Source organism: Engraulis encrasicolus, chromosome 4, assembly GCF_034702125.1.
Source record: "Engraulis encrasicolus isolate BLACKSEA-1 chromosome 4, IST_EnEncr_1.0, whole genome shotgun sequence".
In the NCBI taxonomy this organism is placed as follows: domain Eukaryota; kingdom Metazoa; phylum Chordata; class Actinopteri; order Clupeiformes; family Engraulidae; genus Engraulis; species Engraulis encrasicolus.
The window spans coordinates 15,185,723-15,190,722 of record NC_085860.1 but is presented as its reverse complement, the minus strand read 5'-3'; the positions used below and the strand labels follow the sequence as shown (position 1 = coordinate 15,190,722).

Sequence of the window (5,000 nt, the reverse complement as noted above, 5' to 3'; positions counted from 1 at the left end):
AACCCCTACATGACCAGCAAGTGCCACTGGTTATTGTACTACGTTGCTCGCAAAAGTGAGAAGACCATGTTTGCTCTGATATTTTCATTTATATCATAAGCCTAATAATAATCACAGATAGGGCCTACAATTACTTTTTTTGTGTCTGAGGAGCCTTTTTACAAAATGAAGGAGCTAAAGTTCAACATGAACAGCTGCTGTCAACACCAGTTCCAAATTGGATGTCCCACTCTTTCTATCACGAGAGAAGTTGCATTACAGATCAGTGCCAAAAAGAGGCCACAACGATTTGTGTAGTAGATTATTGGGGAGGAAAAATGCGTCCTTTTTAAAAGGGAGGTCGCACCGTTTTTAGAAGGCCTTTTAGTTTAATGAACGGAGGCAGTAAGGAGGCTGTTGGCACTAAGGACTTAGAGAGGAGAGGAGAGGAGAGGACAGGACCATCCTTCTACCTGACAAAGCACTCTCGCTGATGAGAGCCTATTAGGGGACACCACTTTACCTTGATGAAAGCGGCTCCTTTTCATTAACACCAGGGCGGGTGGGGAGGAGGAGGAGGGAGAGGAGAGGAGGAGGAGGAGGAAGAGGAGGAGAAGGAGGAGGAGGAGGAAGAGGAGGAGGTGGTGGGGGAGGGAGGAGGAGGTGGTGGAGGAGGAGGTGGAGGAGAGGAGGAGGAGGTGGAGGAGAGGAGGAGGAGGAGGAGGAGGCCACCAATGTGTTTTCCTGGCTGGCACAGCTGGCCCCCACACTTTCAATTCCATTCACCTCCACCCCTCAACCTCCACCCCTCAACCTCCACCCCACCCCAGCCCCCGTCCAACACAACCCCCAATCATTCAGGTGCCATTAGGGCTCTGTGGTATCACAGCGCAATGCATAGGCCTACCCCTACCTAGCAAACAAACCCTCAACCTCCAAAGTTAATAAGGCAATCAACTGTTAAAAAGGCAGTGTTATATTATCAACACAAACAGAGTAGGACCAGCATTAGGAGTGTTAAATTTAACTCTGAGTGTTGAATGAACACTACGTATTTCACAGTACAACCAGCCAGCCAGCCAGCCAGGAGGGAGAGAGGGAAGGAAGGATGGATGGAGGGAGGGATGATGCGCGGAGACCATTACAGGTGTCCTCCAAAGGGGGAGACTTGGATCATTAGAGATGGTGTCAGCCAGCAGGGCCAATTGCCTACTACGCCCAGTGGGTGAGGAGGACACTGCCGAGCGGAAATCAATTGAAGGCGTAGTAGCATAGGGGTGGAGAGGGGAGTGGAGGGGAGGAGAGGGGTGGGGAGCAGAGGGAGGGGGTGGGGAGCAGAGGGGAGGGGAGGGGAGTGGAGGGGAGGGGAGGAGAGGAGAAGAGAGGAGAGGAGAGGAGAGGAGAGGAGAAGAGAGAATAGGAGGAGAGGAGAGGTGATGATAGGAGAGGAGAGGAGAGGGGAAGAGAGGAGAGGAGAGGAGAGGGGAGGGTAGGATAGTAGAGGAGAGGAGAAGAGAGGGGAGGGTATAAGCTGGGTTGGTTGGTGATGGTTATGGGGGGGGTGAAGCATTGGAGCAGTGATGCGGTGAAAGGTGGGAGACGCTGGGTTTGGTCGGTGATGGTGATGGATTTTGGCCCTGCCGTGGCTCTAACAGTAGGACACTGCAGTGTTACGCTGGTGACCCGGGTTCGATTCCGGCCCGGGTCATTTGCTGATCTTTTCCCATCCATCTCTCTCTCCCACTCATTTCCTGTCACGATTCTTCACTGTACTGTCCTAATAATAAAGGCAAAAGCTTTATTCAGCACTCAGAGAGTACAGTGAGACCAAATACACTCTAGATAGAAGACGTTAAATAGACTCTTTAAGTGTGGACTTAACACTGCCAAATGCACTGTGTGGATGTGTGTGGTGGAGGGTGAAACAGTGGGTTAGCAAATGATGTGGAGGCTCGGTTGGTTATGGCTGTGGAGGTAGTGGTGGTGGTGGTGGTAGTGGTGGTGGTGAGGCGAGGCGAGGGGTTGAAACAGTGGGGGTGGGAGACAGATGTTGTGATAGGCGAGTGTAATCAGTCTGCCTCTGGTCGCCTACTGCAGCTCAGAGGGGAAATGGAGGTGCGTGATCACGCACAGAGAGAGAGAGAGAGAGAGAGAGAGAGAGAGAGAGAGAGAGAGAGAGAGAGAGAGAGAGAGAGAGAGAGAGAGACAGTGCCTCACTTAAGCTTCACTCGTCTTTTCATAGTTCAATATGGTTTAATAATATTGTGCCATTTTTATTCCAGACACAGTCACCTTGATCGCAAGGTCTTATTACCCAGCCATAATCATCAGGGAATCGTGACACTTGAGCATAACATGATTTACTTGTTTCATAAACCCCTATCACTTGAGGCCGGCTGGGCAAGTGCATCATTTAACTGCTTAACATTATGAAGGGAAAGAGAGAGAGAGAGAGAGAGAGAGAGAGAGAGAGAGAGAGAGAGAGAGAGAGAGAGAGAGAGAGAGAGAGAGAGAGAGAGAGAGAGAGAAAACACACGCTTGTATCTATTGCCTCTGTGTCCAGACAGACCCAGGAGAGGAAAGCCTGATAAGTCCCGGGGGGAAAATAATATGGAGGATAGATAAAATGGCTGACTCGGCTAATACAAACCACTACCACCCCCACACCACCCACAAAACCCGCAAGCCTCAATGGAGAGCAATCTCACAATGTGTTGTGACAGGTGTTTCTCGCCGGTCATTTCCCAATAAAATTAAAAACCACAGCAGCATGTTCATGTGCAGGCCTTAGCAGGTTATGTTGGGGGAATCGATACAAGAGGAGAAGATGAGAGGATTGGAGGAGGAAGAGGAGGAGGAGGAGGAGGAGGAGGAGGGTTGGGGTGGGGCGGAAAGAGAACAGTTTCTAGCACACGGCAATAGAAGAAGAAGAAGAAGAAGAAGAAGAAGAAGAAGAAGAAGAAGAAGAAGAAGAAGAAGAAAAAGAAGAAGAAGAAGAAAAAAGAAGAAGCAGAGGAAGACGAAGAAGAAAAAGAAGAAGCAGAAGAAAAAGAAGAAGAAAAAGAAGAAGCAAAAGAAAAGAAAGGAAAAAAGAAACAAATGGAGAATTGTCAGTTTTTTTTACTGTTCTTAATTAGGCTGATTATTTTCCCAAGCTTCCCCCTTCTCCGCTGACCCCGGTGGAATTGAGCGATTGCGGAGCGGGAGGGAGGGAGAGTTAAATACGCGCCTTCAATCGTAATGACGGGCTTAAGTATTGATTGTGTCTCCGTGCGTGCGGCTGAGTGCTGATGGCGCCCTCAGGGCCATTACCACCTTAATTAGCCCTCTACCCTTCACCAGGGCTGGGCTGGGGGAGAGATAGGGCCCGGGCATTTGTGGATTAAAGGGGCCCCCCTCTCATAATTACTGACTCACCAGTGCGCCCCGCTCATTTCTGAAAATATGGGTCCACAAGGATGCGGGGCCCACCGGGAAATGCCCGCTATGCCAGATGGCCAGTCCAGCCCTCTACCCTTCACTATCGGTCAGCCTTGCCTCGCATTTCCTGCTGTGCTGCAGGTTATAATTGAGATTTGCATGTGTTATTTGCCCCGGGCTGGTCTGGGAGAGAAATAGGGCCCAGGCACTTTTGGATTAAAGAAGCCCCTCATAATTAGCGGCGCAGAACTGACTTTTTTTTACATTTCTGAAAATAGGGGCCCACGAGGGTGCAGGGCTCACCAGGAAATGCCTGCTATGCCAGCTGGCCAGTCCACCCTACCCTTCAATGTCGGCCGGCCTCGCCTCGCCTCGCCTCACCTCGCCTCGCCTCGCCTCGCCTCGCCTCGCCTTGCATTTCCTGCTGTGCCGCAGGTTTTAATTGAGATTTGCATGTGTTATTTGCCCCGCGTGGAGTGTCAACTTTCTCTCTGCCTTTCTTTCTCCTCCTCTTTATCTCCTCATGTCATATCGTTGCCTCAGATGGAATAGAGAGAGAAAGAGAGAGGGCCTACGCAAGAGAGAGAGAGGGAGGGGGGGTGTAAATAAACCTTAACCCTAGACAGAGATACAAGGCAGGAGAGGCAGAAATATATTGAGAAAGGATAGAATTGTGTGTGTGTGTGTGTGTGTGTGTGTGTGTGTGTGTGTGTGTGTGTGCGTGCGTGCGTGCGTGCGTGTGTGTGTGTGTGAGAGAGAGAGAGAGAGAGAGAGAGAGAGAGGAGAGAGAGAGAGAGAGAGAGAGAGAGAGAGAGAGAGAGAGAGAGAGAGAGAGAGAGAGAGAGAGAGGGCTATAAAATAAAGGTCAGTTTGGGAATAGAAGGGGTGTGTTAGAGATGTAGCTGAAAATATGGCAGCAATGGTGTTTGGATTGGGATTGTGTCTGAAGCGGTTGCGCAAGAACGCATGAGACAGAGCCAGTTTTCTTCATGAGAGATGCTATTTCAACCTGTGCAGCGCTCAAGGAAACAGGAATCGTGTGCTATTAAGGTAAAAAAAGATGGCATTGGTGCACATAGTCTAGTCGTATAACACTAAGTAATAGCGGCTTGTACAAATAAACAACGAGGTATGAGAGCGCATGACCACCGTTCTTTGTTGAAGTACGGTAGTCATGCAGTATATGGACTAAAATTGCTGTACATTGTTAAGACCTTGTTTTCACAGAAACTGCTCTTTTACAAAGTGTTCACCAGAAAATTGGCTTATGAACAGATACAAGTGTATCGCACAGCGCCCCAGATTGCATTCCTTTCCATCCCTTTCAAAATGAAAATGATCGGCATTCACTGACGCGCCGCCAGTTCAGGTTGAGGTTGCCAGAGAGAACAGAGAATAAATCCAAAACCACGAGTTTGAATTCCTCCAGCCGAACAAATGCTTTCTGAGAAGAGGATATTTAGGAAGCTCCAGATCCAATCAAAATGTTATTGTGTATACGTCACATCACAGAACAAAGATCAAAACCCTCCTATTCAACACTTCACATCACCTTTAAACAATCCAATCAGTGCTGAAATATGAGTTAATGCATTATTGAG

General features: G+C 49.0%; 1 protein-coding gene across 1 annotated transcript in view; it reads right to left on the bottom strand.

Annotated features, from left to right (window-relative positions):
* The window catches only part of tspan18b (tetraspanin 18b), a 70,711-nt gene that overhangs the window by 13,687 nt on the left and 52,024 nt on the right, over positions 1–5,000 (bottom strand). The gene's annotated exons all lie outside the window — the stretch shown is intronic.